Here is an 11,064-nt window from a genome sequence, read left to right on the forward strand (position 1 = left end):
CCCTACAATCTTTAGGGTTAGGGGCTTTTTGAGAAAAAGATGAGCTGTCTGAAAGTTAAGTTAGGAATGACTCTCCCATTGCACCACATGTACTATATCACTGCAATCACAGGCCAATCACTCCACACAAACATTTCATATAACCAAATAACAACGGCTCAAATGCAGGGTACCACTGAGACAAGACAGAGATCGGGAAGCTATCTGAGCAGTGGAATATTCTTCCTCTGAGAGCCAGGTAGAATATTCTTCTACCCTTGCAGAGCCCTTAGGCTTACAGTGACTCCAGAATGACCCTACTGAGCTAGGATTCAAGTCAGCCGGCAGGGCAAGTACAAGTATCTTTTTAACCCCAATGAACACTTTGTACTTCTGGGGTTGAGGATCACCCCTCATTCAATTCTACTCAGGCCATAAAAGAAAGGCTTAAAAGTGAGGTTGGGGAACTCCATTTCAAAACATGGATTAAAAAAGGAGGTGGGGGCTTCCCTGGTGGCGCAGTGGTTAAGAGTGAACCTGCCGATGCAGGGGACGCGGGTTCGTACCCCGGTCCGGGAAGATCCCACATGCCGCGGAGCGGCTGGGCCCGTGAGCCATGGCCGCTGAGCCTGCGCGTCCGGAGCCTGTGCTCCGCAACGGGAGAGGCCACGACAGTGAGAGGCCCGCCTACCGCAAAAAAAAAAAAAAAAAAAAAGGTGGGAGATTCACCAGGGAAGTTTCAATTTTACAGTTGTCTTTTCTAAAATTACTTGTAAAGAAGTAAATTCTTTGGAGGATACTTCCTAAAGAAAGCTACTCCCTTACTAACAGTTTAATATTCAACAATCTCTTGGTGATCAAGAGAATATTCAAATTAATGTAAATATGTGCATAAATTAAAAACCTGCTTCCACATAAAAACCCTGGCCTTTATACTTGACACTAAATACAAAATCAAAAAAAAAAAAAAATCTAACAAAGGAATCCAAAATTTTCTGGTGGAAAAGCTGTGTTATATAATGTCCTTACGAGTTCAGTCATTCTGCTTGAAAATGTAAAATGTGTAACTATATTTGAATGAATATGCTAATACTGACATTTCTTTCTATTGGGGGAAATAAACACTACACAGCTTCCCATCTGCAGGTTGCTGTAATTCACCAAACAGTGAGCCTGAACCATGACTTTTCTAGTTTCCAGAGTATGGAAACCACCTGCATCACAGAAATTCTAACCTACTCCTGTAAGGAAGGGCCTGGGCACAAACGGAATCCCAAATATTTCACCAAAGGCTTTAAACCATACTAAACTAACCTTGCACCAAATCCTGAAGGTCTCTGTCGTTCCAAGTACAAGAATACCATTATCCTAGCCTGCTTTTCTCTTTTCTGCTCTATTTGTCTGAAACACATTCATCTGACAGTTGTTTATGGCTAGTTCTGCCCAGTTCTACCCCCCAGTCAAGTGATGATTTTTCAATTACTCTTTTAAGCTATGTCTCAACTTAGTATCTTCAGTGGTCATGGGGAACACAGCATCTTTTACTTGGATGCGTCCCATGAGATACTAGCGCTAGTTCTATCTTCTCTTCTGTTTCCAAAGCCATAACTGAACTTTAAGCTCATTCAACCAAGTTCCTGTTTCCTGTCTGCGGGAAATGTTCAGCTTTCAGTTCGTTTGAGAAGCAGAAATGACTAACATATTCCGAGAATAACGAATGATCACCATTTCAGCAGGAGCAGCTCTGCCCATTTCTGCAGGCTTTCTCTGATGACTCACCACTCGGGTACCCCCAGGGGAGTGGTCCTTCAAAACCCTATCATTACTTTTTTTGTAGTATTAAAATGCTTTAGGCACATATTGAAGGTAATAAACAGGATACCTAAGAGAAAACAGGTATTTCACCATGCCTTCCACTGCCTTAACAACCACTAGAAGCCACCATAAATATTTTCAATACCTCTGTTACTAGCCTCATCTCACATGTCCCTGTCATCAATCAAGTGAGAAATGGGAAACCTCTATTCTGACTCCCACATAAAATCTGCTAACTTCACAGCGCCTATGAAAGAAAAATCCTCTTGCTGTGAAATCAATTCCAGAAAGGCCAAAATGCACAAGATGCACAGCCTTGGAGAGCAGCGATGCTATCTCAATCGCCATAACAAAAATATGAGCAGCTACGCTAGGCCATCACATTAACACCATTGTCTACAAGGTAGAATCTTCTTTTGTTAAATACTCTATTGAATTCATCATAAACTAAGGTCTTTTCACCTCTAAGTCCCACAGCATAAACCCAGAAAAGATTATAATGAGCCTAGGGCGGATGTGCTCAATAAATGCTTCTAGAGGACATGCGAGCAGAATACGTACATACTTGCCCAAATCAAACACAGTTCTCCTAATGTACAATTTTATATACTACAGACTGACTTACCATACACAAAGATTCATGTTGCCACAGAGACCTAGATTTTCTTTACTTTTGTAAGTTGTGAAAGAACACAACTAAGCCCACACATTTACCAAAAATTAGACCGGTTGGTTTTTCTTTGAACCAAAATAACCGTTCAAGCTCAGTTTTAAAATCTTCATTAAAACCAAACCCCACCCAAAAGATTCCTAATGACATTTTAATACATTGCACTTATACATCATTACTAGTAACTACAATTTAAACAACATGTGCATAAATTCCAAACAGAACTGAACTGGTTTAACATTGAGGATTTTTTAGTTCCTTGGTTATTTACTTTTGGTGGCCATGACTTTAAGATTATAGTTTGTCCTAGAAACCAGTTGTTTTAAGTGGAACACTATACTTACATGGCACAGTGTTGTTCTTCTTCCCACTAAGATGTCTTTTTCACTATTCAGAGTTACCAAATGTGAAAGATGCTCACAGTATAAAGTTAAAGGAAGCAAATTACAAATAGGTATGCACAGTAAGAACCCATTTTTGTAGAAAGAAGATACGTATGTTTGCACACGTGCATGTATGTGTGCACACGTGTGCATGCAAGCATCCAAACATGTGTGTACACAAACGTGTACCCAGAAGTTGACAATAGATCTCCCTGGGTATGGGATTGTGGTGCTCTTATTCTTCTTTACACTCATATTTTCAGTGCAGAAAAGTTAGACAATACAAATACTACTTTAACAAAGGGAGAAAATTATTTTTAAAAACTACCTGAGTGCTGTCTAAATACAAGGCATTCACTCCATTTCAGAATCGCATTGTAATTATCCTCCAGTGTGTAATGTTGCATATGATGAATCTGTATAATTAGTATCAAAATAGTAATCATAAATTAAAATGCATTGTAGAGTTGTATAGGGTAAAATGTATAAGTATCTCTATACTGCCTTCCTCTAAAACCACTCCCTTTTGCCCTAGAGATAACCATTTGTGGTGCGTATCAATCACACTTTTTTGTATTATCCATACGCATGGTAAGGTTTTGTTCTTTTAGATAAGTGGAATCATGGTATACGGACTGTTCTATAACTCCCTCCTCTGCCCCCCCCCCCACCTTTAACAACATATTTTGGAACTCTTGCATCAAGTTTATATAGGTCTGAAGGGCTTCTTTCCTTTAATAGCCCCATGTTATTCCACAGAACAGCATGCCATTATTTAAATCATTCCCCTTCTGATGCACATTTAGGTTGCTGTGAAGTTTTCACTGTTATGACCAGTTTCACTGCATTGAAATCTTGTATGCATCTTTATACAAATGTGCAGATATTTCCTTAGAATAGCTTCCTACAAAATTGCTGGGCCAAAATATATGCATATTTAAAAAATGAGAGGATTTTGGTACCCTCTATCAAAAAGCTACACAATTTGCACTCTCATTAACAGTGTATGAGAGTGCCCATTTCTTTCAAAAAGTGGATATTATAGTTTTTGCCAATGTATTTGGTAAAAAAAAAAAAAAAAGGTTTTCATTTCCCTAATTACTAGAATGACTTTGAGCATCTTTTCTTTTTTAATCATCATTTCAATCTCTTCTTATGTGAAAGGCCAATTCATAACCCTGTGCCACTTTTTCTAACAGGTGCCTTTTTCTTATTGATCTGTAGGAGCTCTTTACATATCATAGATATTACACAGTAGAAACCTTTTTATCTAACGGTATTTGGAACACTTGATTAGCTAATTGAAAAGGTCAACTAAGGTGAACAGTCATAAGAAAATATGCACATGACAAACATTTCATTTTATCTTCATTTTATCAGTGGTAAATGTACGCTCATTCGTCAAACTTTTGATAAGGGGCCAAGAAGCCAAGACCTTTCTTTAACTCCAGGCCCATGGATTGTAAAGAAATTTAATTTGAATTCTTAATGTATAACTTCAAAGAACTTAAAAGACACTTGCAAGGAACTATGAGTAGAGAACCCCTCAGATTTTTATATTTATTTTATACAAATCTTTTATCATTGTCTTACCCACACCTAATTATACAGTAATAACATGCTTTCATCAACTCTTTCCAAAGCATACCATTTGTTTTGTTATAATAAACCTATCCCCCAGCTTCAACAATTATCTATACATGCTGAATTTTATTTCTTTCACATCTCTATGCACTCCGTACCTCAACCCTCATATAATCTGAAGCAAATACCAGACACCATATCATTTCATATGTAAATTTTCAGTAAGAACTTCAATTCCCCACTACTCAGACTGTATCACATTATAAAATATGAAAATAAATTACATATTTACAAAAACAAGAACAACGAGCATATATAGGTTCAGTAATAAAAGCATCTGTTGTACTGGTGGGTCCACAAGCCTGGCTTACCTGAGACCAACCTACTAATAGCAAGTGTTCAGTGCACAGTGTATTTTACGAAAGAAATGAGTATCATTTAATATGGTGAGTCAGTTAAGTAAAAGTCAATAAAAGCTTCCACTGCATATGTAGAAGTTATTTCCCCCCAGTCTGTCATATGCCTTTTTAACTTTGTTATGGTGTCTTGTGCTTTCCAGAAATTTTTTAAATACATCCTTAATGTATTTTTGTGTATGATGTGAGGCTGAGATCCATTTCTTTCCAAATATACAGCCCACAGTGCTAACTCAATTTCCATTTTCAACATTACTTGTAGGTAGGACGTTTAAAAGAACTAAAGTGTGAACTTCTAATGTACGAAAGGAAGCTGTGCAAACAAAGTAATAAACCAGCCAGTCTTAAGGTCAGCTTATTAGGCTCAAACTACTATGTATTTAAAGATCACAGGGCTTCCCTGGTGGCGCAGTGGTTGAGAGTCCGCCTGCCGATGCAGGGGACACGGGTTTGTGCCCCGGTCCGGGAAGATCCCACATGCCGCAGAGCGGATGGGCCCGTGAGCCACGGCCGCTGAGCCTGCGCGTCCGGAGCCTGTGTTCCGCAACGGGAGAGGCCACAACAGTGAGAGGCCCGCGTACCACAAAAAAAAAAAAAAAAAAAAAGATCACAGAAGTTTTGGGAGCAGGAGCAACAGTGCTGCCATAACTGGCTCTGTCGTTACCGCTCTGGCTTACAGCAGGATCTCCAAAGGACATCGCAACTGGACAGGCCTGCTTCTGAATCTCACTATTTGCCATACTTGTAGATTGACATTCACACTGAAATACTCCACACTTGACGACAACAACAACAACATCAACCTTCCCAACTCTCTATCCATTCCTTAATGCTGCTCCTAGACCACAGTGCCTTCAGACTTAGTTAAAGAAAATGAATACACTGTTCTGAACCACAATTTCCCATGGAAATATACCTAAAAGATACTAAAAGTCAAGGTAAAGTTTGTCAAATTTCCTTTATAACATAGAAACTCAATAATTTTTAAGGTTGCGTTACCTCTGGGCAAACTTTTTGTGTAAAATTTACCAGAGAGTAAATTGGCTTTTAGGGTCATAAGTTCTCTGTTTCAACTCTGCCATTGTATTTTGAATGCAGCCAGACAATACATAAATGAATGGATGTGCCCGTATTCCAACAGAAATGTATTCATAAAAACAGGTGGTGGGCAGGATTTGGCCACCGGCAGTATTTTACCAGCCCTTGTCTTATACCAATGATTGATCTTTTGCAAATCCACTACCCTGGCTATACACTTATTTGAGCAAATATGGTGACACTGAAGGGACAAGTAATAATTTCAGTACCACCTTACAGAAATGAATACTCTAAAAATCAATCACTAAGCTCTTCCTGTAAGTTCTCATAATATGAGCACATATATTTTTCAAAATATAACACTGTAAGTCACCTTAAAACTAATGCTTATTCTAAAAGATAATTAAAATGAACATTAAGTAGCTACTATAAAAGAAAAACATGCAGTCTAGACAGACAAATTCAACAGTCTTCTATTCACTATTCTGAGTAGCAAAAGCCTACTAAATCTATCATCACATTCGTAACTTCACTACTTAAAATGCAGAAGCAGACTTTCAAAGTACATTTAAATGAGAACACGATTTTTTTTCTTTGGACTACTTACCACAAATGTTGATTAGAAACTATACAGTTTTGCCAAAATATTTTAAAATTAGAAAGTGAAACCAAAAATCTCCTTGGCATATGACGTGTCTACTTAATTTTAAAATATTAATTTTAATGTTTCATTTGACTGCCTGGTAAGGCAGAAATTATATTTTAAGGCACAAAAGGATGGCAGCCATTTTAATATAGTGAGAGCATGTATGAGTATGTACACACACTGTAAGCCACCAAGACCACTAGTTCAAAGAATACATCTGAGCTCCAGGATTGCTCAAAGAAAAAAATATTCACACTGCTTACAGAAGTACTGGATGTTATACAGAACAGCAAGGAATAAAATTAAATAACAAAGGTACATAAGACCCCTTAACACAAAAGGCATGATCCATAAAAGGAAAAATTGATAAACCGGACCTCATCAAAATTAAAGATTTTTGTTCTGCGAAACTTCCCTGTGAAGACGACGAAAAGGCAAGCTGCAGGATGGGAGAAGATATTTGCAAACCATGTAGCCAACAAAGCACTAGTATTAAGAATATATAAAGAACTCTCAGAACTCAACAGTAAAAAAAAGAAAATGGACAAAAGACATGACCACACATTTCACTGATGAAAATACAGAGATGGCAGATAAGCACATGAAAAGATGTTCAACATCATTAGCCACCAGGGAAATGCAAATTAAAACTATGACAAGATATCACTATATACATATCTATCAGAATGGCTAAAATAAAAAATAGTGACAACACCAAGTGTTAGCAAGGATGAGCACAATTCATGCATTGCTGGGGCACGGGCGGGGCGGGGGTATGTAAAATGGCACAGTCGCTCTGGAAAGCAGTTCGGCAGTTCCTTATAAAACTAAACATGCAACTACCATACGAACAGCGATTGCACTCTTGGGCAACTATCCCAGAGAAGTGGAAATTTATGTTCATACAAAAACCAGTACACAATTTTTCATAGGAGCTTTATTCATAATAGGTTACAAAATACAGGAAATAGATGTCCTTCGATGGGTGAGCGATTAAGCTATAATACATCCACAGCATGGAATACAACTCAGGAATGAAAAAGAACTATTGATACAAGACACATTCCCTGCCTGAATCTCCAGGGAATTACACTGAGTGAAAAAAAGTCGATCTCAAAAGATTACATATTGCATGATTTCATTTGTATACCATTCTTGAAATGACAAAATTATAGGCAAGGAAAACAGATCAGTCGTTGCCAGGGATCAGGGAGGGAGGGAGATGGCTGTGGCTATAAAAGGGCAACATCAGAGACCTTTGGGGTGATGGAATTGTCCTGTATCTTGACTGTGGTGGTAGTCACACGAATTTACACATATGGTAACACTGCATAGAACTAAATACACACACGCAAGTGAGTGGATGTAAAACTGGAGATCTCTGAATCAGGTGGATGGACTGTATCTGTCTCAATTTCCTTGTGACATTATGCTACAGTTATGCCAGATGTTACCACTGGGGGAAATTAAAGGGGATTATTTTTATGATTGTATGAGAAACTACAACTATCTTAAAATAAACAGTTAAAAGAGAAAGGAAGATAAAGAATATATAAGACCAACCAATAGCAAGAGTGGAAAAAATAAAGCTTTCATTTTTGCTAAAGTCTCAATAACTGAAAGTCAAGGAAAGAAAAAAAAAAAAGAAATGCCAAGAAGAGAGTCTACAGGCTACAATCATCTATCTCCTCCTCCCCTGGGGAGCCTTAACTTCCCCAGGATTTTGCTTCTGTCCCTGATTTGACTGTTGTTAATAAAAATAAACTGACATACAAACTGTCTCTCCAAAACTCCCACCATCATCACCTCCATCCTGAACTATAAAACTAAACCTTGCAGGGTAAGGACTGTCTTCTTAACCATCATATCCTAGTGGCCTGGCACAAAATACGTGACAGATGGAGGAACAAGATAAGTTGAATGAACGAACAAATGAATGAATGACTGAGATGCCTGCATATTCTTTTCAAGCGCCTAGCCAATTACAGTTACAAGGCAGTATGTATACATTCCCGTACAAATTTCTTAAAAGCCCTGAATGTTTAAAAAAAATAATAAAGTGTGGTATGCACACCCTTCACTTGCAAGCTTAAGTTAGCAATACCTGACTTTTGTAAAATGCTTCCCAATTTATAGACTTCCACATATAGTAATTCATTTGATAAGGATGAATTAAGAATTATGCATATATAGATTGGAACCAGTGTAAGCAGATCTTTCAGAAAAACGTTCTAAATAACTAAGGATTTACCTTAGCTTAGTTTAACTAAGGATTTATGGCACAGCCTTAATGCAAATTGTGAGATATATATATATATATATATATATATATGTATTTTTCAAATTGGGGGACTTATACGGATTATTCTGCCAACATCAAGACCCTTTGACAGATGCAAAAATGAAGAGAGGTAAAGTGACTTATTCAAGGTTATACAATCAGCTAGCACTGGAACTGGCACCTGAGCCTCTCCGGAGTCCTAATTCATTTCTCTTCTCACTGAACTGGGCAAGCCTCTCCTTTCTCCACCCATCCCACCCCTACCCAAAACACTCAAACAAAAAATCTTAATCTGAATCTCTTATTTTTAAAATAGGGGTTTTAGGGGGAAAATTGAATTTATTCAAGATGTTAATTGTTGCATTACACCTTCTGTGGATTTTTAGGTGTCAAATTACTTCTCCTATCAGAACAATAAGGTACTTTATTCTGTGGTGCGAGCAGACTAACAGTTTAATGTTTCATCCTCCACCTAAGTGGCAGAGAGGGTGTTAATTATTACAGGAGTCTTACAAGTCTCACACTTCTTTTCAATCGTAAAGATGAGCTCTATTACAATCCGAGGAAGAGGCCTCATACTATTAAAATCCTGATTGATATGCTCATTGACAGTACAGTCATTGGATCTCTGCTTACAGCCTTATGTATCAAGAGCAGGTAAAACTAGTTGTTACAGGCAATATAAAAGAAAAAGTAACGTAGCAACAAGCAACTACCGGGAAATGAGGATTTCATCAGGTTAAATCTCCGTTATGCTGCAACATGTTACTAAGCATGGGTTTAGAGGTCCTAGGATCAAAACACTAGAAGGAACCTTCGTTCAACATCCTCATTTTTGTAAATGAGGAAACTGAGGCGTTGATCAAACCATTAACCAATAAAGCAGACTGCTTACTTTTTCAAAGGGGTTCACTTAAATGCCATTTAGCCCTTATTCTCCATCTCGCCGTTTCTTAGAGGGATGATTTTCTTTTTTTAAGGTGAAAACGATTAGAGCAAAGTCATTTCAAGAGGGTGAAAAAAAAATGCCTTTGAAGGAGGAGATGGCTGGAGTGAAGAGAAGAAATGACGTCTTATTTAAAATATGTAACTCCTTAATGGGGGCTAGGCAGTGAATCATATTCTCCTCGATTCTTCTCTGTGCTATTGACATCGACCACAGTTCTTTCTGTAGGGCAATCGAATGAGAGGAAGAGGAAGTGAATAAAGCTGATGCTAAATATACAGCACCCATGGAGGACAAGGATGTAGATAGGTAGAACAGGAAAAAATAAGAGCATGTTTCTGCTAGAAACCAGCCGTTTTTCTAACCTACCTAAAGATACGGAAGCTAAGAGGATATCGGAAGCTAGGGCATCCCTCAAATTCGAAGGGCGGATTCTTCTAGGGCCAGAGAGATCCCCTAGCTCTCAGATATAGAGAGACTCGAAGGGGACAAAATGGAGTTGAGGTCCAGGAGCGCCCTAAAGGTCGTTTGGAGGTCTGGCGAGCCCCTGATGTGCTCATTTGGAAAGAAAGGGTCATGGCAAAGCCTAGTACCCCGATCGGGAAGATGCTTTTGGCTCTCGGAGGGCGGTGAGCGGCAAGAAGAGGCAGGTCAGGGTCTCGAGGACCCCAGACCTCAGCAAAGGAGATGATACCGGGACCTCGGGAATCTTCCCGGCCCCGGAGGAGGCGGGAGGGTAGAACGCCCGAGCTCCAGAAGAAAGCGAGCGGATTCCGGTAATGGAAACGGCCCCTCAACCTCCTCCGGGCTCAGGTGTGGGACGATAGCTTGGCCGGAGCGGGGGCCCCGGCACAGCGACAGGGCACGGGTTGCCGGGGCAGGAGCCTCGCCGGCTGGGGTTACTCACCAGAGGCGCTGCCTGCTGCGTCTCCGCAGCCGGCCAACACTCGACACTCGAGAGGCTGGTGGAAAGGGGCCGCGTGCCCGCTAGCGCTGGGGCAAGGAGGGGCACGCCACGGAGGCCGGAGAAAAAGCCGCAGCGGCGCGCGCACACACGGAGGGCCGGCGGAGGAGGAGGCGGGGCGAGGCGCAGCGTGGCGCGGGCCCGGAAAAGACGCGCCCGGAGGGGCGGGCGGAGCGGGGGCGCGCGGTGGTGTGGCAGAGCCGGCCGAATCGCCGGCGAAGGCGCGCTCGGCCCACCCACGCTCCCGCCTCCGCTCACCCCGACGTCAGCCGAAAAGGAGGGCCCGAGCGGGCTGGTAGCGGCGGGGGGGGGCGGGGGGTGTTCGGTGTGCTCCGGGGGAGC

At 40.4% G+C, this 11,064-nt stretch overlaps 1 protein-coding gene across 7 annotated transcripts in view; it reads right to left on the reverse strand.

Moving 5' to 3' along the window:
* Window positions 1–10,860, reverse strand: part of ACSL4 (acyl-CoA synthetase long chain family member 4) — a 74,289-nt gene extending 63,429 nt beyond the window's left edge. For 3 of the 7 annotated variants that reach the window (XM_032619290.1, XM_032619289.1, XM_032619288.1), the window contains exon 1: window positions 10,666–10,858. The gene's annotated coding sequence lies outside the window, so the exon portion shown is untranslated. Of the gene's footprint in view, window positions 1–10,665 lie in introns of all 7 variants that reach the window. The other 4 variants (XM_032619286.1, XM_032619285.1, XM_032619291.1 and 1 more) reach the window with 2 other exon arrangements.
* Window positions 10,861–11,064: the final 204 nt, after the last annotated feature.

Source organism: Phocoena sinus, chromosome X (genome assembly GCF_008692025.1).
Source record: "Phocoena sinus isolate mPhoSin1 chromosome X, mPhoSin1.pri, whole genome shotgun sequence".
Lineage (NCBI taxonomy): Eukaryota > Metazoa > Chordata > Mammalia > Artiodactyla > Phocoenidae > Phocoena > Phocoena sinus.